General features: G+C 38.9%; 2 long non-coding RNA genes across 2 annotated transcripts; both read left to right on the forward strand.

Moving 5' to 3' along the window:
• Positions 1 to 11,055: 11,055 nt before the first annotated feature.
• LOC123883961 lies at positions 11,056 to 13,261 on the forward strand. Its single transcript, XR_006800571.1, has 3 exons — positions 11,056 to 11,257; positions 12,535 to 12,589; positions 13,207 to 13,261. It is a non-coding gene; the product is annotated as an uncharacterized LOC123883961 (long non-coding RNA).
• Positions 13,262 to 21,560: 8,299 nt separating this feature from the next.
• LOC123883962 lies at positions 21,561 to 23,919 on the forward strand. The gene is made up of 3 exons (XR_006800572.1): positions 21,561 to 21,711; positions 22,989 to 23,043; positions 23,608 to 23,919. It is a non-coding gene; the product is annotated as an uncharacterized LOC123883962 (long non-coding RNA).
• Positions 23,920 to 25,067: the final 1,148 nt, after the last annotated feature.

Genomic DNA, 25,067 nt, shown 5'->3' on the forward strand with positions numbered 1-25,067 from the left:
AAGTTCGCTACGGGTTCGCTACGTGTTCGCCATGTACCTGTAACCCTCTGATGTAGTTCGCTACCTGTTCGCTACAGCGAACGTGTTCGCTACGTGTTCGCTACGGGTTCGCTACGGATTCGCTCAGCGAACAGCACTGTGACAGCAACTATTTGATAATTGTTTTAAGTGCAATTAGGCACTTGTAACATGGTTTAAGGGTATCCTTACATGTTTGTTGATACATGTTGATGTTGTTAATGCTTATTGTTAATCGTTATATGATTCGCACGCGTATGCAATGACTTGTAGTTCAAGTGACTATGTTTATGTTTTAACATTAATTTGCAATGTTAAGAGAATGATGTATGTTTTATGACATAAGTGTAAATGAAACCTTGTGTGTATAAAAATGAGTATGCAGATAATTATCATGTGAATAATTATGAATTGAGTGATAGGATATTGTGTTATTCTAATGTGTTAGATGTCGGAATTGTGTTTCCGCATCAGTGAATGAATAGCTTCGAGCTAGATAGCGTCATGTATTTGATGTGTTTAAAAGTAATCATGCATTCATGATTGTATGTGAACATTGGAAACTTGGGTTCCAATAACGAAAATGGATTATGTGTCCATAATGAAGCCGAGGATCGGATTAGATGAATCCATGAGTCCAGAGCTGCTATCCAACAGGATATAAAACTGTTTTGGCTTATCCAAGGGAGATAAGATGGTTCGGTAAGTTCCGACATATCCAGCATGATATAAAACTGTTCTTGGTCCACCGTTGGTGTGACATCTTGGTACCACATGCATTTAGTTATGTCTAGGGATGGCATGACAGTGAATTAATTGGCATTAGATACCTTAGGGTAAATGCGCATATATTTGATAAGTGGTATGTGACATTATCTGGTCGAATTGTGTTGAACTTTATTAATTGATAATTGTTTAGTACAATGTTTTGGCGTGAGTTAGAATATGTATGATAGCTCGAAAGTGTAAGGCTTTTCTTATGCTCGTATGATATGCGATTATGTTTTTCTAACTCTCTGCTTTGTGTTATTTGCTGGACCTTTGGGGGTTCAGATATTCAGGCTGAGGATTGTGCCGACGTTTAGACTGCGGTTCTAGCGTGGTGTTGAAGTACCTTTTGGTGAGGAGACTTAGAATAGATTACTCCTCTTAGTACTAGCTTTTGACTAGAATTTGTAAATAGTAAATGCTCTGGTAATGTAACATCGAGTCGGGGTTTACGCTTGGATTTCATCGTATATCGGTGTTACCTTTTGATATGCTAGTTCTTGTATAAGTGACATCCTTAGGGATGAATTTGGCTTATGTATATATATATGTATATATATGCATGCTTGGTTTGATTGGAATCCGCTGTTGCTTTTCATGTTAAATTTCATGATGCTCTGTGTGTATGCTTGTGTTTTAATTACCGCGTGGCACTCTGCCTTTACACTTGTTAAAAAGTTTTTAAAATTGCGTTTTTAAGGGTAGTATGGGTTAGGGTGTTACAATAGTGGTATCAGAGCAGGTCGGTTCGTGTGAACCAATTAGGACTTTTCTTTTCCCCGTATGAGCATGTGTAGGGAACACTGTTAGTACTTTCTAACGTCTAGTTGTGATTCGTTCAGGAATCATGGCTGCTGCGAGAACGAATGCTCAGATTGCGGAGGCTTTGGCCGCACTCACCAACATTGTGGTTAGAGATCATCAACCTGGAAGAGAGGTAGAGATGAGGTTGGAAAGGTTCATGAAGCAGAAACCGCCAACATTTACCGGAGGTTACAACCCGGATGGAGCTCACAAGTGGCTGGAGGAACTTGAGATAATTTTTGAAGCAATGGATTGTTCCGAGGAAGGGAAGACAACCCTTGGAACATATGTGTTGCGCGAGGAAGCGAATGTGTGGTGGAAGAATGCTAAGTTGAGGCTAGGACCCGGTGGTATGGCTATACCATGGGCGAGGTTTAAAAGAGAATTTTTGGTTAAGTATTTTCCTGTGGATGTGAAGAATAAGAAGGTGGTGGAATTCATGGAGTTGAAACAGGGAAATATGACGGTAGCTGACTATGCCGTCAAGTTTGAGACTTTGTGTGCGTTTAGCCCGCATTACAACACTTTGGAAGCGGAGAACGACAAGTGTGTGAAGTTTGAAAGTGGTCTACGTCCAGACATTAAGCATATGATTGGATTTTCGCAGATAAGGGATTTTGCGACCCTTGTGAACAAGAGTAGGATTTGTGATGAAGATGGTAGGGCAAAGGTGAACTACTACAAGGCTGCGAATGACCGAAAAGGGAAAGGACAAGAGCGCGGAAAACCTTATGACAACCGCGGTAAAGGGAATACCAGTGGTGGTAAGAAGCCGGTGAATGGAAGTTGTTACAACTGTGGAGAAAGGGGTCATATGTCTTATGATTGCCCTAAGAAAGGAGATAGGTGTAAGAATTGTGGAAAACTGGGCCACAAGACCGAAGTGTGTAGGACAAAAGTGGTGTGTTTCAATTGTGGAGATGAAGGCCACAAAAGTCTGACTTGTAAGAAGCCCAAGAAGGTGATGGGCAAGGTGTTTGCTTTGAGTGGAGAGGATGCTAGCCTTGAGGACAATCTCATTAGAGGTACGTGTTTCATCTATGACACTCCTTTAATTGCGATTATAGATACGGGAGCGACGCATTCTTTTATTTCTTTGGATTGTGCGAAGCGTCTTAGTATTCCTTTAACGGATATGATGGGTAGGATGGAAATAGAAACTCCTGCTAATGGTTCAGTGATTACCCGACAAGTATGTCGTAACTGCCCCGTAACCATTTTTGGTAGGCATTTTGGTATGGATTTAGTGTGTATTCCACTTAGTGGTATGGATGTGATTTTTGGTATGAATTGGTTAATCTTTAATCGAATTCATATCAACTGTCGTGAGAAGGCCGTTGTTTTTCCGAAGCCGGAGGAGAACTTGCATTTGATGAATGGGAAGGAAGTATCGGAAGCGTTGAAAGAACATGCCGAGATGTTCATGATGTTTGCATCATTGAAACTCGAAGGAGGAGTTAAGATAGAAGAGTTACCGATCGTTTGTGAATTCCCAGATGTGTTTCCGGATGATATATCTGACGTGCCTCCAAAGCGAGAGGTAGAGTTTTCTATCGACCTAGTACCTGGAACTAGTCCGATATCGATGGCGCCGTATCGAATGTCAGCGTCTGAGTTGAATGAATTGAAGAAGCAACTTGAAGAGCTGCTTGAGAAGAGGTTTGTTCGACCGAGTGTTTCGCCATGGGGAGCGCCGGTGTTGCTTGTGAAGAAGAAAGATGGAAGCATGAGATTATGTATAGACTATCGTCAGTTGAACAAAGTGACGATCAAGAATAAATATCCACTTCCGAGGATAGATGATTTGATGGATCAACTAGTTGGAGCTTGCGTGTTTAGTAAGATCGATTTGAGATCTGGATACCATCAGATTAGAGTGAAGACGGAAGACATACCTAAGACTGCATTTAGGACGAGGTATGGGCACTACGAGTATTCAGTTATGCCGTTTGGTGTGACCAATGCACCTGGAGTTTTCATGGAGTATATGAACCGAATTTTCCATTCATTTTTGGATAGATTCGTGGTGGTGTTCATCGACGACATTTTGATTTACTCAAAATCCGAGGAAGAGCACGAAGAGCACTTGAGGATTGTTTTACAAGTCTTGAAGGAGAAGAAGTTGTATGCCAAGTTGTCAAAGTTTGAATTTTGGATGAAAGAGGTGAGTTTCCTAGGGCATATAATTTCAAGTGGAGGAATCGCGGTAGATCCTGCGAAGGTTGACGCTGTGTCACAGTGGGGAACGCCGGAATCTGTTTCAGAGATTAGAAGTTTCCTTGGTTTAGCCGGTTATTACAGAAGATTCATCGAAGGTTTTTCGAAGTTGGCTTTACCATTAACCAAGTTGACGAGGAAAGATCAAGCGTTTGTTTGGGATGGTATTTGTGAGAAGAGTTTCCAAGAGCTCAAGAGAAGATTGACTACTGCACCCGTGTTGATTTTACCTGATGCCAAAGAGTCGTTCGTCGTGTATTGCGATGCTTCGAAGTTAGGACTTGGCGGAGTGCTTATGCAAGGGGGTAATGTGGTAGCATATGCTTCAAGGCAACTGAAGGTTCACGAGAGGAACTATCCAACGCATGATTTGGAGTTAGCCGCAGTGGTGTTTGCTTTGAAAGTGTGGAGACACTACTTGTATGGATCGAGGTTTGAAGTGTTTAGTGATCACAAGAGTCTGAGATACTTATTCGACCAGAAGGAGTTGAATATGAGGCAACGAAGATGGCTCGAATTCTTAAAGGACTACGATTTTGAATTGAGTTATCACCCCGGAAAAGCCAATGTGGTGGCCGATGCATTAAGTAGGAAGACTTTGCATATGTCATCATTGATGGTGAAAGAGTTAGAGTTGATTGAAGAATTCCGAGACTTGAGTCTTGTGTGTGAGGTTACTTCTTCAAGTGTGAAGCTTGGAATGTTGAAGTTGACGAATCCTTTTCTTGAAGATATTAAAGAACGTCAGAAATCGGATAAGAAATTGATGGAGAAGATGGTACTCATCAATGAAGGTAAGGAGACCAATATCAAGATGGACGAAAGTGGAGTCATGAGATTTCAAGGAAGAGTTTGTGTACCGGATGTACCCGAATTAAAGAGAATGATCATGGAAGAAGGTCACAGAAGTGGGTTGAGTATTCATCCTGGGGTAACCAAGATGTATCAGGATTTGAGGAAGTTATTTTGGTGGCCGGGAATGAAGAGGCAAATTTCTGAATTTGTTTATTCATGTTTAACTTGTCAGAAATCGAAGATCGAACATCAGAAGCCGTTTGGTTTGTTGCAACCAATGTTTATACCCGAATGGAAATGGGATAGCATTGCAATGGATTTTGTGGGAGGTTTACCGAAGACCAAGAAAAGTAACGAGGTGATTTGGGTAGTGGTAGATCGTCTGACGAAGTGTGCTCACTTCATTGCTATCAGGAAAGGTACTTTGGTGCCTAAGTTGGCCGAGATTTATGTGGAGCAGATTGTGAAGCTACATGGTATTCCAACAAGTATTATTTCGGATAGAGATCCGAGATTTACTTCTAGATTTTGGGAAAGCTTGCAAGAAGCTTTAGGAACGAAGTTGAGGTTGAGTTCAGCGTATCACCCTCAGACAGATGGTCAGTCGGAGAGGACGATACAATCCTTAGAGGATTTGTTGAGAGCTTGTGTTTTGGAGCAAAACGTGAATTGGGATTCTTGTTTGCCGTTGGTAGAGTTTACATACAACAACAGTTACCATTCTAGTATCGGAATGGCACCGTTTGAGGCTTTGTATGGGAGAAGGTGTAGGACACCTCTGTGTTGGTATGAAACTGGAGAAGGTGCAATTCTTGGACCAGAGATTGTACAAGAGACAACAGAGAAGATTCGGATGATTCGTGAGAAGATGAAAGCGTCTCAGAGTCGACAGAAGAGTTATCATGATAAGAGGAGGAAGGACATTGAATTCCAAGAGGGGGATCATGTATTCCTAAGAGTTAAATCGACTACTGGAGTAGGACGTGCGTTGAAGTCAAGGAAGTTGACATCGAGGTTTATTGGACCGTTTGAGATTTTGAAGCGAGTTGGGAAAGTTGCGTATAGGATTGCATTGCCGCCATCATTGGCGAATTTGCACGATGTTTTCCATGTATCACAGTTGCGCAAGTATGTGTCTGATCCGACACACGTGATTGAATCGGACGATGTTCAAGTGAGGGATGACTTGACCATCGAGACTGTGCCTTTGAGAATCGAAGGGAGAGAAGTGAAGAGGTTGAGAAACAAAGAGATTGCATCCGTGAAAGTCGTGTGGGGAGGACCGGCTGGTGAGAATGCAACGTGGGAGTTGGAAAGCAAGATGAGAGATTCGTATCCCGATCTGTTTCTAGGTAATTTCGAGGGCGAAATTCTTTTAAGGGGGGTAGGATTGTAACGACCCATTTTTCGTATTCGTATATTTTATTAAATGTATTTTATTTATTAATTGGCTTTTATTATTTTAGTGAGCGACGAATAATTATTTAGCCGAACGTAAGTTATTAGACGCGAGAACCATTGTTTTGGGCTTATGGGCGTGAGAGGCAATGGGCCTAAGCCAATTGGGCTTGGTTCATGACCATGGAAAGTAGTATAAGTAACAAGTCAAACACATGAATAGTTTCACAATTCATTTCTTTGAGTTTGAGTGAGTAGAAGCAAGATAGAGCAAGAGCTAGGGTTTGGCTAAGAGATTCACGAGCAAGAGAGGAGAGGAAAGGCTTGGATCATCATCTTTGCTTAAGGTAAGAGATTAGAATTCATGATTCTTGAGTGACAAGGAGGGGGGAGATTGTCTATGTCTCCGTTCCCGAACTCTCCCACTCAATTTCTTTTAGACTTTTGATAAGCTTTTGTATGTGAGTGTGATGTTCTTCATCATTACTTTGTATGTGTTAATCACTAGCTTGATTTCATGATAAATATGTATGTGTTTGGATCATGTTGAAAAGTTTATAAAAGTTGCTTAAAACTCAAGAAATTGCCATGATTTTGATTATTAGAGGTATTTGGATGTTTGGAAGGGATGATTAATGTTCCTTGATACCATATATGTTTAGAATAGCTGTTTATATGAATTTATAACATGTTTAGATGAATTTTTGAGTGGAATCAATGTTAAACCGCCTTAGATAACTCAAGAACAGATATTTCTGGTGTAGTTCGCTACGGATTCGCTACGGATTCGCTTAGCGAATAAGTTCGCTACGGATTCGCTACGGATTCGCTTAGCGAATAAGTTCGCTACGGGTTCGCTACGTGTTCGCCATGTACCTGTAACCCTCTGATGTAGTTCGCTACCTGTTCGCTACAGCGAACGTGTTCGCTACGTGTTCGCTACGTGTTCGCTACGGGTTCGCTACGGATTCGCTCAGCGAACAGCACTGTGACAGCAACTATTTGATAATTGTTTTAAGTGCAATTAGGCACTTGTAACATGGTTTAAGGGTATCCTTACATGTTTGTTGATACATGTTGATGTTGTTAATGCTTATTGTTAATCGTTATATGATTCGCACGCGTATGCAATGACTTGTAGTTCAAGTGACTATGTTTATGTTTTAACATTAATTTGCAATGTTAAGAGAATGATGTATGTTTTATGACATAAGTGTAAATGAAACCTTGTGTGTATAAAAATGAGTATGCAGATAATTATCATGTGAATAATTATGAATTGAGTGATAGGATATTGTGTTATTCTAATGTGTTAGATGTCGGAATTGTGTTTCCGCATCAGTGAATGAATAGCTTCGAGCTAGATAGCGTCATGTATTTGATGTGTTTAAAAGTAATCATGCATTCATGATTGTATGTGAACATTGGAAACTTGGGTTCCAATAACGAAAATGGATTATGTGTCCATAATGAAGCCGAGGATCGGATTAGATGAATCCATGAGTCCAGAGCTGCTATCCAACAGGATATAAAACTGTTTTGGCTTATCCAAGGGAGATAAGATGGTTCGGTAAGTTCCGACATATCCAGCATGATATAAAACTGTTCTTGGTCCACCGTTGGTGTGACATCTTGGTACCACATGCATTTAGTTATGTCTAGGGATGGCATGACAGTGAATTAATTGGCATTAGATACCTTAGGGTAAATGCGCATATATTTGATAAGTGGTATGTGACATTATCTGGTCGAATTGTGTTGAACTTTATTAATTGATAATTGTTTAGTACAATGTTTTGGCGTGAGTTAGAATATGTATGATAGCTCGAAAGTGTAAGGCTTTTCTTATGCTCGTATGATATGCGATTATGTTTTTCTAACTCTCTGCTTTGTGTTATTTGCTGGACCTTTGGGGGTTCAGATATTCAGGCTGAGGATTGTGCCGACGTTTAGACTGCGGTTCTAGCGTGGTGTTGAAGTACCTTTTGGTGAGGAGACTTAGAATAGATTACTCCTCTTAGTACTAGCTTTTGACTAGAATTTGTAAATAGTAAATGCTCTGGTAATGTAACATCGAGTCGGGGTTTACGCTTGGATTTCATCGTATATCGGTGTTACCTTTTGATATGCTAGTTCTTGTATAAGTGACATCCTTAGGGATGAATTTGGCTTATGTATATATATATGTATATATATGCATGCTTGGTTTGATTGGAATCCGCTGTTGCTTTTCATGTTAAATTTCATGATGCTCTGTGTGTATGCTTGTGTTTTAATTACCGCGTGGCACTCTGCCTTTACACTTGTTAAAAAGTTTTTAAAATTGCGTTTTTAAGGGTAGTATGGGTTAGGGTGTTACAACAGATGTCATACACGATGTCTAGGACAACTGTGTAGATTGCCAGATTTCTCAGACAATTAGTTTGACAACTTGATCGCAGGATCAATTTAATTATATTGAAGTAAAATACTAAAAATAATAACGACACAAGTAATTGTTAACCCAGTTCAATGCAAACCACACCTACTCTAGGGGATACCAATCCAGGAAGAGAAACTCACTACTCTGAATTAATACTTAGTCTTACAACGCATACCAAAACCTATTGATATGTATGCCTTTTCTTAATCCTAGTGGTTTGGGACCAGACCCACAGGTTATGCGTTTTTAGCTGTTCAAGTGTTGGTGAAGCTCCTCTCTGATTGCGACATGGGAAAAAGGGGTTTTACGTGTATATAAAGTCTACTTATTTAGGTTGTTTTGTATATTTAAAGAGTACAATATTTGATTCAATAATTTCTATAAACATGGTTTTACTAAATTAAATACAATAGTATTATTTTTGTAAAGAAGATTGTAATACCTAGAACCAATGTTTATAAATAACTTTCAATTTTTCCGTTGCGTATTTCTGAAAAATAGTTAATAAAGGTAGAATCACTACAATAATGGGTTTGGGTGTTACACACATTGCTATCATTTCAATTATGATAATGATCATAAATTTATCATGGTCCATCCATTAGCGTTGTAGAACAATATCCTTTTACGAGACAATCTTCTCTTTCTCAATTTGTTCTACATTATCAATTAGTAGGTCATTGTAACGCCACAACTAAATTGTCTAGAATATTTAGTCGAGACATATATAATTGAATCTGAGTACATTAAAATTACAGAATAATTACTTGAATTCTACAATATCACGATAATAATGTGATAATCCAGTAAAATACAACGGAAGGGAATTAAATTCTAACTTAACAGATTAACATAAAAACAAAGAAGAAGACGATATTCTTCTAATCCGATAATCCAAGCTCTACCTCGATCATCAGTTCCTACCTGGTCCTTGCTCCGGTTAACCTGTTTACCTAAAAGAAAAATTGATAGTCGTGGGATGAGACTACTAAGCCTCAGTGAGCTCCTACGACCCAACTACTGGTGACTACACCGGGGCAACTTAAACTAATAGTTTTTAACTTTAACCTGAACCTGAATATCTAATAGTCTAATCCTGACATAATCCTGAAGTTTTCATTATATGATAATAAAGCAATAAAGATGTAACACACATAATAATTATCTTGTCGATTTTATCATAACAGGATCACCCCGGGGTAAGCCGGTCCCGGAGTGCCTGGCCTGGTATTACCGATAATAATGTACGTCGGAATACAACATGAGCTTACAGTTCTTATTACATGATTTTGGATTCTGAATGAATCCCCTGACATGGTACTAATGACCACGCTTCCTGATATTGGTTCTAATGACCAAACATCCTGATAAATTCTGAAACATAATTCCTAATCCTGAATGGTTATCCTACCCAAAAGAAAGAAAACCTTCCCGGGGTAATTCTAACTGTCCTATTTCCTGAACCTAAGTTCCTGAGCGTGATAAACATTCTAATCACATAATATTATTACGCTGTTTACGAAATATTCCAGAATAGTCAGGGACATAAAACGAGTGGATTTTTATTTAAAATGTTGATTCTACAAAGTCTTGATCTGATACGCTCGCTTAGCGAAGCAAGATGTTCGCTATGCGAGAATACTAGTTCAATTCTCGGCTTTTTACTTTTAAAAGAGTTTATCAGTTTCCACCTACAATCTCATTCATGTCCAGTCATAAGCAACTAAAATATTATTATATAATTAGAATGGAGATGGTTTTGGGATTAAACCTTCTCACACAATTATTTCCTAATTTTCCTATTGTTGTCATGCATAATTTTGGGGAGACTAATTTCCTAATGTAAGACCCATAATTTCATTGTACATTAAGGATATTAAGTGTTCGTTGTATTTGGAATAAAATGAATGTTTGGTTGAAGTCAATTGAGTCATTTTTTGAAATTCGTAAGCACGTTGCGTTGAAAACAAGTGTAGAAAAACTGTTTTGTGTGAAGTCTGAACGTATACGTGCCTTTTTTCCCCCTTTGCGTTTTGATTTGGTTTTTATGGTCAACATGAAAGTTGTAGATCTCGTCGTTAGCTTTCCAACTATTATTGGTGCGTCTCAATTGGACAATCGGAACTCAAGTTATGATCGTTTCCGTAAGAGGCGGATTCGCAGAAATCGTGCTTGTTTCGCGCTCGAGTGTCGGAATAGCATGAGGTTGGTTTCATTAGTCTTCTTTTATGGATGAGGTTGTTCCTGCGACTTTAGAGATCCATTTTTCGATTTGTTCTAGTTTTCGAGAAAACGGGCAATATTTTACCCGCTGTCGTAAAATTTTACGGTTTCGGAATTCAGTAAAATTTCAGATAGAAGGTTTATATATCTGCGCGAGTTAGGATATGTCCTGAGATTAATTTTCGAGAGCGTGGAAGAAAATTACAGTCGCGAAAAAAAGATTCGGCGATAAGTTTTGGAAATATTTTGAGACGGACGTTCGTTCCGTAAGTTTTCTGTTTTTACGAATTTTGCTCGTCGCGGCGCGCGAAGGTTGTGGGGCGTGTTAGAAATATCTAGATATTTGTGTAAGGGAATTGGAGGGCTAGGATTGGCCAAGGGAAAGTACTTTTGATCAAGTGGTCATGGTGGAGCAAGACCACTTGTCATAGGTTTTGTTTGGTAGACTTTTGGGACTTAGAAAAAATTGTGAAACCTCTCCTTCTCTTCTCTCACAAACCGTCCTTCTCTCCCTCTCACACAAAGCTTCATTGATTTTTCATTTCTCACCCATTCAAGCTAGGAATTGTCTTGTTGGATCAAGGAACTTGCAAGGATATCACTACTCATAAGGTAACTAACCAATTCCTTACCTTTGTTGCTCTAATTCTCCTAGTTTTAGAAATTGTTCTTGAGCATGATTCTTGAGAATTTTCTAGGATGTTAGTTTTGGTTGATTGTGGTTTTAGGGAAGTGTTTAGGATTAGTATATAAGCTTGTTTAAGCTTGGAAAGTTTGGATTCTCATGGTGATTGAAAGTTTCACAAAATTTTGTTAGGTTTTGAAGAAATAATTTTGAAATGGTCATAGCTTTGTGAAATTTTGTTGTGCTTTTATTTTTGAGGTTGTATTTGAGCTTTGTGGCAAAATGGATATTGGATTATGGTCTTGGTTTGGTGATACAAGAAAAATAATTTTTTTGGTGTGTGTTCTTGAGGCATAATGAACATATTTTCTTAGAAACTTTTGTTTTGATGCTAAGTGGTTCAATTGATCAATGTAATGGCTTTGTGAACTAATAGAGGATTGCTAGGATGTGGCATTGTAAAAAAATTTGAGTGTTGGCCTAGTTTTCAAAACTTTTGCCATGAGGAAAATTTTGAAAAGTGAGGAGGAGTTTTCAAAAATTGTTAAGGCTTTGGGGGAGGCACGATTGTGGCCTAGGGCGAATTACCATGCAAAAAGATTTGGGTAAAAATGGTTTTGGTGTGGGTTGTGTCTCAAAGAACCAAAAATTTAAAATGTCGTAATTAGAGGCTTTGCCCGGAAAATTTTTGGGTGCTTGGATTAGTGACTCGGGGGTATTATGGGATATTACCAAGCTCTCGGATGCGGAGAATTTTGAGCGGAAGTGTGATTTTGGTTTTTGGGGGCAGCCCCTAAAAGGAAAAAAAAAATGGGAGGATTTCCAAAATTTTTCTAAGTCCACAATGCTGAAAAAATGATCATGTTTTTGATGAATGATCTTAGGTGTGTAAAAGTATGATTATAGGATTGTATTTGGAAAGAAAAACTTGAAACTTGCGACGCAAGAAAAACTCGATTATTTTGTCGAGACATTTTCGTAAAATTTTTAGGTTGTTTTCAAGTGTTTTGGTAGTGTGTGAAAGTGTCCTTTGAAGTTTAAAACCATAGAGAGCAATGGTATGCTTTGAAAACGAAAATGTGTTTGTTTTGTGAAAAATAGTGTATTTAACTTCGGGAATTTTTAATCACCATGGGGAGGACTCGAATATAATATCCGAGAGTGTTAGGAAGTGCCTTAGATGCCTCTAGACCTTTGTTGATAGGTTTAGTTTCATTATAATACTTTGGGCGTGACTTATGGATTGTACGCTCCACTATTTTAGGGCGCACGAATTGTTGCATAACTCGGAATCGTTTGTAATTGGAAGTTTCGCCGAGGTAAGGGCACCTTTTTATTTCCGTCAATAGCATTAGGGTATGCTTGTGGTTATGCTTGTTGTGGTTCCATGCTTGTGTGCTTGGTTGTTTTCGATGTTATTTGTCTTACGTATAGGTGGGAAGTATATGTGTTGACATGTGGTTATGAATATGTGTATGTTTGTTGCATTAGTATATGTAGGGACGTATGCTCATGCAAACATTGTCGGTATTTGATCTGGGTGATTGTACCGGGTGATACTTCCGCCTTTAACGGAGACGGTATTTGATCTGGGTGATTGTACCGCCGTTAACGGAGCCGGTATTTGATCTGGGTGATTGTACTCCGGAGTATCCACCAATTGAGTTGGCATTTGATCTGGGTGATTGTGCCGGGTGTAATCCACCTTTTTCCGGAATTCATGCATGTGGCATTCGATCTGGGTGATTGTGCCACAACCATTCATTAGAGGTCTTGCATTAGGGTATGTGTGCACTTTATTTATTCTTCTTGGTGTGAGGATGTGATAAGTGTTTACCGCTTTCTATTCTGGTATGTGTATTCGATATTTTATTACTAGTTTCCAGTTGGTGACCCTTATTTTGCATGCCATATCGCGGGCTCCTCCCACCCCCAGACGATGGAGCGCCATCTGAGACCGTAGGCCGTGTGGACGGCGAGGACTTCGTGGACTATCCCAGAGTGTAGAGAGTAGCGCTTGTTAGGCTACATTTTGGTAGGCTTAGGGCCTAGGTTATATTTTGGGATGACTGTATGTTTTATACATTATACTCAGACATGTTAGTGCCGTTGGGCCTTGTGATATATTCGGTTCATGACTCGTGTCTTTTTGGTTGATGAACTTGCTATATCCGTTGTATGTAAATTATTCAGGTACACACTTTGCTTCGAGGAAGCCCTGTAATATAATGTGTTGATGTTATATTTATTTTCTATTGAATGACGAATTGCCGAGATAGCTGCGGGCGTTCACGCGCGCCATTTTATTTAAGCGTGTTGATTTAAAAAAAAAATAAAAATAATACCCCTTTTTATGCTTTGAAAAACGGGGGTGTTACATTTTGGTATCAGAGCTCGGCAGTAGATCTTCAAAGGGAAAGTGTGTACATGGGTTAACAGTCTGAGGACAGTCGGTTAAGTTTAGAATCGCGTAAGTTTAGTGATTCGTTAGCGGGTAGTGGTGAGTTTTGTTGATAGTTAGTAATGCATTAACTCGTTTCGTTAATGTATATCTTCAACCAACCATGTCGTAACCACTTTAATTCATATGCGTTGGATGTGGGAAATTCTGTGGAATTGGAAAAGGTTGTAATTAAAAGAATTGGTTTTGCAGGAAAGTTATGCCTCCGAGACGGGCACCTGCTGCTCCTGCTACTGAAGATGACCGGGTTGAGCGTATGGTGTAAGACCCGAGAAATTTATTTTAATATATAGATAACTATTTTATTTACGAGTCAAAATGCTTTAACTTCGTCTTTTATAACAAGTGGTTTTATTATGTTTGATTTTATAAGAGAAATTTACGTTAATTTTTTTTTTTTCTAGTTTCGAGGACGAAACTCTTTTAAGGGGGGTAATAATGTAACGACCCAATATTTTGTACACATATTTTTGTGATTTTCTTGACTTGTTATCAAACCTCTTATTTTATTATAAAGAATTTGACTAAAGTATAATTTAGCCTATATCATGAGACTAATTATAATTAGTATTATATCTAATATATTAATTATTAATTTAGTTGTTCAATTTAACTAAGGCAAAAATAATTGAATCAGTTTTACTATGCACTACCACATCCCACGAGATTAGAATGACAGTGAGCAAATGATGCTCCATGTTATCATTAACCATAAATGCTATAATCACAAGCAATGAATATCCCCTTTATTTCTTCCAGCAATATTCCCGTAACATAACATTCTATTTGACAAATTACTTACTCACATCATATTCATTTCAATTTCATTAAAAATACTATAATAGACAATGAATGTCCAGACCCATTTTCCTTCTATGGCCATGAATTTGTATTGATTCCATTCCATTCTCGGTCAATGAGTTTAACGGATTGATTGTTGTTATTATCTCAATTAATTAATTATAATTATATGCCAAGTATTCTTCCTTAATATTTCTTGTTGGTCCAAAGAAAAATCAGTTCATATATACCCTTGCTTTCACAACTCAGTACACGCCTGACAACATCACAAAACTAACATAGCCTCCACAAACAAAGTCTTACACCCATGCTATTACTTGTATGTCTCCTCTAGTATTCAAGTGATAATCACGCTATGTTCTTGGCCTTATTCTCCCCTAATTCCATCGTGGCATATGGTTCTCGGTTGGATTGTCAAATCGAACTCTAGAATGAGAGTGGCGGTAGCTGCGAATTTAGGCTGGTGTATGCTTGGAAGGAAAGCGTCTGAGGTAAGGGTTTTTTTCCCATACATTCATGCTACATAGGGATTTGTTGTGAGATGATGGTAGAATCTTTATCACTTAAAATAAACCAAAGGAATTAATTCTATAAAAATAAATAAATTCGTTTGTATATATGCTTCTAGTAATTAGACTAATTATACATATGCCTAGTGCTTGCTTATTATTGCATATGCCTTGTCATGCATGCCGTGTATATATATATGTTTGTTAATTTCCTATTTATTTCATATGATTAAAGATTTTGGTTTCCTTCTTTTCTTTGAAGCGTATGAATATTAGTTTGTGGGTGTGATCTAATAAATATAAATTAAGGGACGTGAATAAAAATACAGGGAGTGTTAGTTATATCGCAGGTCAAGTTGGTCTTGTTAAGGAAGTGGAGTTTCATGCATCATATAGGATGTGTATAGCAGAGTTCCTATAGGTAGCCTTTGTGGCTTGGTTTATTTTTTAGCCTGTGTGGCTTGTTTATTTTTTTAGCCTGTGTGGCTGGTTTAATTTAGCCTTTGTGGCTTGGAGCCTGTGTGGCTGGTTCTCTCATTGGTATGAGACTTATTATCCGGATCATTAGTATATCATATAGGATGGTCTTAGTTACATTTCATTTCATGTAGAGATGGAACAATTAACAATAGTAGTAAGTGATGATCTTGGTCACAGAAGAATCAACAAAAAAAAGATTAAAGAAAAAGTATAGTTAGTCCAGGGTAAAGCGGTGATCGTTACCTTCTCCTCTTTCATTTGATTTTGTCGTGCAATTTGTAATATGTGTAATATTGCCTTGTTTATTACTATCGTTGAACAATAAGATGCTACCTATGTTTGTATATGTGTACTCTTATCACCCAAAAGTTTTTATAATAAACTAATAATTATATTTTCGATAAGGTGAAGTGTTTTGTTATTATTTTATAACATTTTCTTGTGGTGAGTATGATTCAATATGGATCCGGAAATTGACCCTTACAACCAACATTTTAGGTACTCAAGGAGAAAGCTTTGATTGAATGTGATGTGATGCTTGAAGCGTGTACGAACGGGGAAAAAAAATGGGTTTTGTAATTTGTGAATTTTATGTAATAAATAGTTCTTTGTTTTTCCGCTGGAATTTTCAAACTATTTGTTCAAATTAATTAAGTTTATATTTCTATGAATTCTATTTCAATTATCTTTAGAATTATTTTATTTAATAAAAAAAAGAAGAAGTAGCCGCACGTTTTCAAACTAAGTAAAATTCTAACTAATATCTTGGATAAAAAAATCTGGGATGTTACATTTGGCCAACTCGATGAATGTGATGGCGACTGCCATAACCGCTCAGGCCCAAGCTAAGACCCAAAGAGACCTGGAAAAGCGGGAAAGAGAAATCCAAGCTGCTGGGGCTCGGGTTCTTACTAGTTTCAATAATCAGAGTCCACCAAAGTTTCGTGGTGAAGGTGGTCCTACAGCTGCGGATCTATGGCTCCAAGCAATGGAGAAAATCTTGGGAGCAATTCATTGTCCCGAGTGGGAAATGGTAACCTTGGCCACTTATCAGCTGCTGGGCGATGCGGAGTATTGGTGGGGAAATACAAGCTTGTTAATGGAAGCTAACTTTGAGGAATTTACTTGGGAGAATTTCAAAAGAAAATTTTTGGCCAAGTATTTTCCGGAGAGCGCAAGAGAACGTTATGGTGAAAAATTCCTGAAGCTGACTCAGGGAGGAATGAGTGTGGAGGCATATGCCAAAAAGTTTGAATCTTTGTCTCGATTCTTCCGTTTCTTCCGTGATGGAATTGATGAGGCATATATGTGTCGCTGTTTTCAGGGAGGATTAAAGTATGAACTGCAAGATGCAGTGGTACCCTTGGGGATCCGACAGTTTCAGGTGCTTGTGGAGAAATGCCAAGAGATTGAAGATATGAAAAAGAATAGGATGAATCGTCCCGGAAATTTTAGTGCTGGGGGACCCAGTCGTCCTAATCATCAGAATCAGAACAGGGGAAGACAGGGGAATAGGCCTTATAACCGTCCTCAGAACAACCAAGGGTCTAATCGTCCTGCAAACTCAGGGACTCAAGGAAGTCAAGCTAGAAAGAAGCTGACATGCTATGCTTGTGGGCAGGAGGGTCATTACTCCTACGAATGTAAGGAAAAGGGGGATGTTTGTTTCCGTTGTCAGAAGCCGGGTCATTTTGCTAAGGATTGCCGTATGCAAGAAGTGGCACCGTCGACAAATAACACCCAGGGAGCTCGACCAGCTGCAAGAGGACGTGCTTACTGCATGGGCACGGAAGTGAGTGGGCAAGCGAGCAATGCTATTCATGAGAACTGTCAGATTGCAGGTAATTTTTGGACTGCATTGATCGATACCGGAGCAACTCACTCTTTTATATCTTCAGAATGTTCTCAACATATGAAATTGCTTATTACGCCTCTAACTTTCGATTTACACGTCACTACGCCTGCAAAGGATTTAGTAGTAAATACTGCATGTTTGCATTGTTTGGTGAAAATTCAGAATAGGGATTTTCTGGTCAATTTGATATGTTTGCCTTTTTTGTCACTCGAGATCATTCTCGGGATGGATTGGTTATCTTACCATTATGTCATTCTAGATTGTGCACGTAAATTGGTATTTTTCCCCAAACCGGGAGTTGCTAGATTTATGTCGGCCAATAGACTTGTGGTAACCATGAGAAATGGTGAAGCGGAAATTATGTCACTTTCGAGTATAGAAGTCACCTCGGGCATAATTGTGGGAGATGTGCGATTAGTTCAACACTTTCAAGATGTTTTTCCGTTAGAAATTTCGGGTTTTCCTCCAATCCGAGAAGTGGAATTTTTCATTGATTTGCATCCGGGAACCGGACCAATTTCGGAGTCTCCTTATCGAATGGCTCCAGCTGAGTTAGTCGAGTTGAAAAGTCATATAGAAGACTTGTTGGGAAAGGGATTCATAAGGCCAAGTGTATCGCCGTGGGGAGCGCCAGTTTTATTGGTGAAAAAGAAGGATGGAAAGTCACGGTTATGTGTAGATTACCGGAAGCTCAACAAGGTGACCATTAAGAATCGTTATCCCTTGCCACGAATTGACGATTTAATGGACCAATTGAAGGATGCGTCGGTATTTTCTAAGATTGATTTGAAGTCGGGATACCACCAGATAAGGGTAAGGGATGAAGATATTCAAAAGACGGCATTTCGCACGCGTTATGGACATTATGAGTATTTGGTGATGCCATTTGGAGTGACAAATGCACCCGCTATTTTTATGGACTACATGAATAGAGTATTTCATCCGTTCTTGGACAAGTTCGTTGTGGTGTTTATTGATGATATACTTGTTTATTCGAAGAGTGAAGAAGAGCACGAGGAGCATCTTCGTCTAGTTTTGCAAGTTTTGCGCGACAACAAGTTGTATGCTAATCCGTCAAAGTGTGAGTTTTGGATGGAAAAGGTGAATTTTCTCGGCCATGTTATATCAAAAGAGGGAATAGCTGTGGATCCAGCTAAGATTGACACTGTACTTTCATGGAAGCAACCACAAACTGTCACCGAAGTACGAAGTTTTGTGGGTTTAGCAGGTTACTATCGGAGGTTCGTTGAGGGTTTTGCTAAGATTGTGGCGCCGATGACACAACTTACACGAAAAGATCAACCTTTTGCTTGGACGGACAAGTGTGAAGCTAGTTTTCAATTACTAAAGAAGCTTTTGACTACATCACCGGTGTTGGTTCTACCTCAATCCGATGAGCCGTATGAAGTTTATTGTGATGCGTCTTATCAAGGGCTTGGATGTGTGCTGATGCAACACAAGAAAGCGGTGGCTTATGCATCGCGGCAGTTAAAGGTGCATGAGAAGAATTATCCCACACACGATTTAGAGCTTGCGGCGGTAGTTTTTGCTTTGAAGATTTGGAGGCATTATTTGTATGGATGCACTTTTGTGGTGTTCAGTGACCATAAAAGTTTAAAGTACCTCTTCGATCAAAAGGAATTAAATATGAGGCAAAGGAGGTGGATGGAGACGCTTAAGGATTTTGACTTCACATTAGAATATCACCCCGGAAAAGCTAATGTGGTGGCAGATGCTTTGAGTAGAAAAAGTGTGTCGGCATGTTCAGCGGTAATGGCTAGTCAACATGAATTGTTGAAGATGTTTCAAGATTTGCACCTCACGGTAAAGTTTGCACCGGGCGCTTTGAAATTGGGAATGATTACTATTTCTAGTGGGTTGTTGGAAGAAATTGCAAATTGTCAAGATGATGAATTGCTTATGGCAAAGAGAGACTTGATAATTCGAGGAACGACCACCGAATTCAAAGTGGGGGCGGATAATATTTTGAGATGTAATGGAAGGGTGTGTGTGCCGGATGTTAAAAATTTGAGGAACACAATCCTTGAGGAAGCTCACAAAAATAAATTGAGTATCCACCCCGGAGCCACTAAAATGTATCAAGACTTGAGAAAAGATTTTTGGTGGCCGGGTATGAAAAGAAATGTGGCGGAATATGTGGCGGCGTGTTTGACATGTCAAAAAGCGAAGGTGGAGCATCAAAAACCGGCGGGAATGTTGCATCCGTTGGATATACCGGAGTGGAAGTGGGATAGTATATCCATGGACTTTATCACGGGATTGCCCAAGACAAGAAAAAGGAAGGATTCTATTTGGGTAATAGTGGATAGATTGACAAAATCCGCTCACTTTTTAGCGGTTAAAGTTACCGATACCGCGGAGAAGTCAACCTATCTTTACATTGCGGAGATTGTAAAATTACATGGAATACCTTCGAGCATTGTTTCGGATCGAGATCCAAAATTCACTTCACATTTTTGGAAAACACTCCATGATGCTTTGGGAACGAAGTTGAAAATGAGTTCGGCTTATCATCCACAAACGGACGGCCAAACGGAAAGAACAAATCAATCATTGGAGGATTTGTTAAGAGCATGTGTGCTAGATGATCGGGGAAGTTGGGATGATGTGTTGCCTTTGGTGGAATTTACGTATAATAATAGTCATCATGCAAGCATCGGAATGGCTCCATTTGAGGCACTTTACGGGAGAAGATGTCAGACTCCTTTGTGTTGGTATCAAGATGGTGAAAGCATAATTGTAGGGCCTGAAATGGTGCAACAAACAACGGATAAAGTTAAGCAAATCCGGGCAAGATTGAAAGCTACACAAGATAGGCAAAAGAGTTATGCGAATAAGCATCGTAGGCCTTTGGAATTTGAAGCGGGTGATCATGTATTTCTTAGAGTTACACCGACCACGGGTGTTGGAAGAGTTTTGAAAGCTAAGAAATTAACTCCGAAGTTTATTGGACCGTATCAAATTACGGAAAGGATAGGAAAGGTAGCTTATCGTATCGCGTTACCACCGGTACTATCTCGGATTCATGATGTGTTCCATGTTTCTCAGTTGAGAAAATATACTCCCGACCCTTCACATGTGATCAAGCCGGATGACATTCAATTAAAAGAGAATTTGTCATTTGAGGTTCCGCCGATCAAGATTACGGATAGGAAGATGAAGCTTTTGAGGACAAAAGAAATACCTTTGGTTAAGGTAATTTGGAACGAAGCTACCGGAGATGCAACATGGGAACTTGAAAACAAAATAAAAGAGCAATATCCGGAGTTATTCCACGACGTTTAAGTTTCGAGGACGAAACTTCTTTTTGTTGGGTAGTAATGTAAGACCCATAATTTCATTGTACATTAAGGATATTAAGTGTTCGTTGTATTTGGAATAAAATGAATGTTTGGTTGAAGTCAATTGAGTCGTTTTTCAAATTCGTAAGCACGTTGCGTTGAAAACAAGTGTAGAAAAACTGTTTTGTGTGAAGTCTGAACGTATACGTGCCTTTTTGCCCCCTTTGCGTTTTGATTTGGTTTTTATGGTCAACATGAAAGTTGTAGATCTCGTCGTTAGCTTTCCAACGATTATTGGTGCGTCTCAATTGGACAATCGGAACTCAAGTTATGATCGTTTCCGTAAGAGGCGGATTCGCAGAAATCGTGCTTGTTTCGCGCTCGAGTGTCGGAATAGCATGAGGTTGGTTTCATTAGTCTTCTTTTATGGATGAGGTTGTTCCTGCGACTTTAGAGATCCATTTTTCGAGTTGTTCTAGTTTTCGAGAAAACGGGCAATATTTTACCCGCTGTCGTAAAATTTTACGGTTTCGGAATTCAGTAAAATTTCAGATAGAATGTTTATATATCTGCGCGAGTTAGGATATGTCCTGAGATTAATTTTCGAGAGCGTGGAAGAAAATTACAGTCGCGAAAAAAAGATTCGGCGATAAGTTTTGGAAATATTTTGAGACGGACGTTCGTTCCGTAAGTTTTCTGTTTTTACGAATTTTGCTCGTCGCGGCGCGCGAAGGTTGTGGGGCGTGTTAGAAATATCTAGATATTTGTGTAAGGGAATTGGAGGGCTAGGATTGGCCAAGGGAAAGTACTTTTGATCAAGTGGTCATGGTGGAGCAAGACCACTTGTCATAGGTTTTGTTTGGTAGACTTTTGGGACTTAGAAAAAATTGTGAAACCTCTCCTTCTCTTTTCTCACAAACCGTCCTTCTCTCCCTCTCACACAAAGCTTCATTGATTTTTCATTTCTCACCCATTCAAGCTAGGAATTGTCTTGTTGGATCAAGGAACTTGCAAGGATATCACTACTCATAAGGTAACTAACCAATTCCTTACCTTTGTTGCTCTAATTCTCCTAGTTTTAGAAATTGTTCTTGAGCATGATTCTTGAGAATTTTCTAGGATGTTAGTTTTGGTTGATTGTGGTTTTAGGGAAGTGTTTAGGATTAGTATATAAGCTTGTTTAAGCTTGGAAAGTTTGGATTCTCATGGTGATTGAAAGTTTCACAAAATTTTGTTAGGTTTTGAAGAAATAATTTTGAAATGGTCATAACTTTGTGAAATTTTGTTGTGCTTTTATTTTTGAGGTTGTATTTGAGCTTTGTGGCAAAATGGATATTGGATTATGGTCTTGGTTTGGTGATACCAGAAAAATAATTTTTTTGGTGTGTGTTCTTGAGGCATAATGAACATATTTTCTTAGAAACTTTTGTTTTGATGCTAAGTGGTTCAATTGATCAATGTAATGGCTTTGTGAACTAATAGAGGATTGCTAGGATGTGGCATTGTAAAAAATTTTGAGTGTTGGCCTAGTTTTCAAAACTTTTGCCATGAGGAAAATTTTGAAAAGTGATGAGGAGTTTTCAAAAATTGTTAAGGCTTTGGGGGAGGCACGATTGTGGCCTAGGGCGAATTACCATGCAAAAAGATTTGGGTAAAAATGGTTTTGGTGTGGGTTGTGTCTCAAAGAACCAAAAATTTAAAATGTCGTAATTAGAGGCTTTGCCCGGAAAATTTTTGGGTGCTTGGATTAGTGACTCGGGGGTATTATGGGATATTACCAAGCTCTCGGATGCGGAGAATTTTGAGCGGAAGTGTGATTTTGGTTTTTGGGGGCAGCCCCTAAAAGGAAAAAAAAAATGGGAGGATTTCCAAAAATTTTCTAAGTCCACAATGTTGAAAAAATGATCATGTTTTTGATGAATGATCTTAGGTGTGTAAAAGTATGATTATAGGATTGTATTTGGAAAGAAAAACTTGAAACTTGCGACGCAAGAAAAACTCGATTATTTTGTCGAGACATTTTCGTAAAATTTTTAGGTTGTTTTCAAGTGTTTTGGTAGTGTGTGAAAGTGTCCTTTGAAGTTTAAAACCATAGAGAGCAATGGTATGCTTTGAAAACGAAAATGTGTTTGTTTTGTGAAAAATAGTGTATTTAACTTCGGGAATTTTTAATCACCATGGGGAGGACTCGAATATAATATCCGAGAGTGTTAGGAAGTGCCTTAGATGCCTCTAGACCTTTGTTGATAGGTTTAGTTTCATTATAATACTTTGGGCGTGACTTATGGATTGTACGCTCCACTATTTTAGGGCGCACGAATTGTTGCATAACTCGGAATCGTTTGTAATTGGAAGTTTCGCCGAGGTAAGGGCACCTTTTCATTTCCGTCAATAGCATTAGGGTATGCTTGTGGTTATGCTTGTTGTGGTTCCATGCTTGTGTGCTTGGTTGTTTTCGATGTGATTTGTCTTACATATAGGTGGGAAGTATATGTGTTGACATGTGGTTATGAATATGTGTATGTTTGTTGCATTAGTATATGTAGGGACGTATGCTCATGCAAACATTGTCGGTATTTGATCTGGGTGATTGTACCGCCGTTAACGGAGCCGGTATTTGATCTGGGTGATTGTACTCCAGAGTATCCACCAATTGAGTTGGCATTTGATCTGGGTGATTGTGTCGGGTGTAATCCACCTTTTTCCGGAATTCATGCATGTGGCATTCGATCTGGGTGATTGTGCCACAACCATTCATTAGAGGTCTTGCATTAGGGTATGTGTGCACTTTATTTATTCTTCTTGGTGTGAGGATGTGATAAGTGTTTACCGCTTTCTATTCTGGTATGTGTATTCGATATTTTATTACTAGTTTCCAGTTGGTGACCCTTATTTTGCATGCCATATCGCGGGCTCCTCCCACCCCCAGACGATGGAGCGCCATCTGAGACCGTAGGCCGTGTGGACGGCGAGGACTTCGTGGACTATCCCAGAGTGTAGAGAGTAGCGCTTGTTAGGCTACATTTTGGTAGGCTTAGGGCCTAGGCTATATTTTGGGATGACTGTATGTTTTATACATTATACTCAGACATGTTAGTGCCGTTGGGCCTTGTGATATAATCGGTTCATGACTCGTGTCTTTTTGGTTGATGAACTTGCTATATCCGTTGTATGTAAATTATTCAGGTACACACTTTGCTTCGAGGAATCCCTGTAATATAATGTGTTGATGTTATATTTATTTTCTATTGAATGACGAATTGTCGAGATAGCTGCGGGCGTTCACGCGCGCCATTTTATTTAAGCGTGTTGATTTTAAAAAAAAAAAATAATAATACCCCTTTTTATGCTTTGAAAAACGGGGGTGTTACACCTAACTAATACTAATGTCATCATACATATATTGAATTTGGGGAAACTAAAGGTGCTAACTAATCTAAAAGTTAAGCTTCTAAAGGAACCCTCCTGAATTTGACGCTTTAACAGTACCATTGACATATTCGGAGTTTGCTGAAAAACAGAAATTGCAGCCACAACACTTCAAACCCGTAGCCCAAAATTCTGCATCAGACCCCGAACTTCAGATGCGTCTCCTGAACTCAATACTGCTCCAAAATTTATGAAATTGGTGTCGAAACGACCGAAATTTCGTTAGCTAACCGTAGAAACAAACCCCATACGAAACAGATTTACAGAGAGGGAAAAATCACCTTTTTAGTGGAGCCCTGTCCATGAATACGGGTTTCACTAGATTATTCCAATTTCTTTTGTTTCTTCAACAATCACCACAATCCTTCACAGCTGCTCCTCTACCCACATCCATGGCTTCTGATAAGTACTCAGAGTCTTTCAATTCCATTAAACTCCACATGCAATTATCAATTTGAGGAATGGTGAACTTATGTGTTGGTTAAACATAAAAAGGAATGGAATATTGAATGGGGAAAAAGGAAGTTCTTGTAGTTCTTACCCTTTAAGTTCTGAACAAACAGTAGCTTAGTTCAAATGACTTCTTCTTCCTATCTTGGCTACAGTTTGGGTAATTGAGAGAGTAAAGTGGTTGCATGCAAGCTCAAACCTTCAATTGTTCATATTTTGACAAGCTTTCTACTCATAAGTCTTTGCTTTCATTCCAATATACAACCCATTATTTCCAAATCCTCCAATCTCCATGCTTCATTCCATTTTACAGAACAATAACTCCTTCTTTCTACCATATAAGTGAAATTTCGTGGGGGAGGCATGCATCCAAAGGATCCTCCATCATTTTGAGAGCTAAATAAGAAATGGGTCATTGTGGATGTTGAGAGAGCTCGCGAGAGATGGATAAATAAATGAAAAGAAGTGTTGCTGATTGTAGCTCTAGTGAAGGATAATTTCATGGTTCCT

The sequence above is a fragment of the Trifolium pratense genome, linkage group LG5 (assembly GCF_020283565.1).
Source record: "Trifolium pratense cultivar HEN17-A07 linkage group LG5, ARS_RC_1.1, whole genome shotgun sequence".
NCBI lineage: Eukaryota > Viridiplantae > Streptophyta > Magnoliopsida > Fabales > Fabaceae > Trifolium > Trifolium pratense.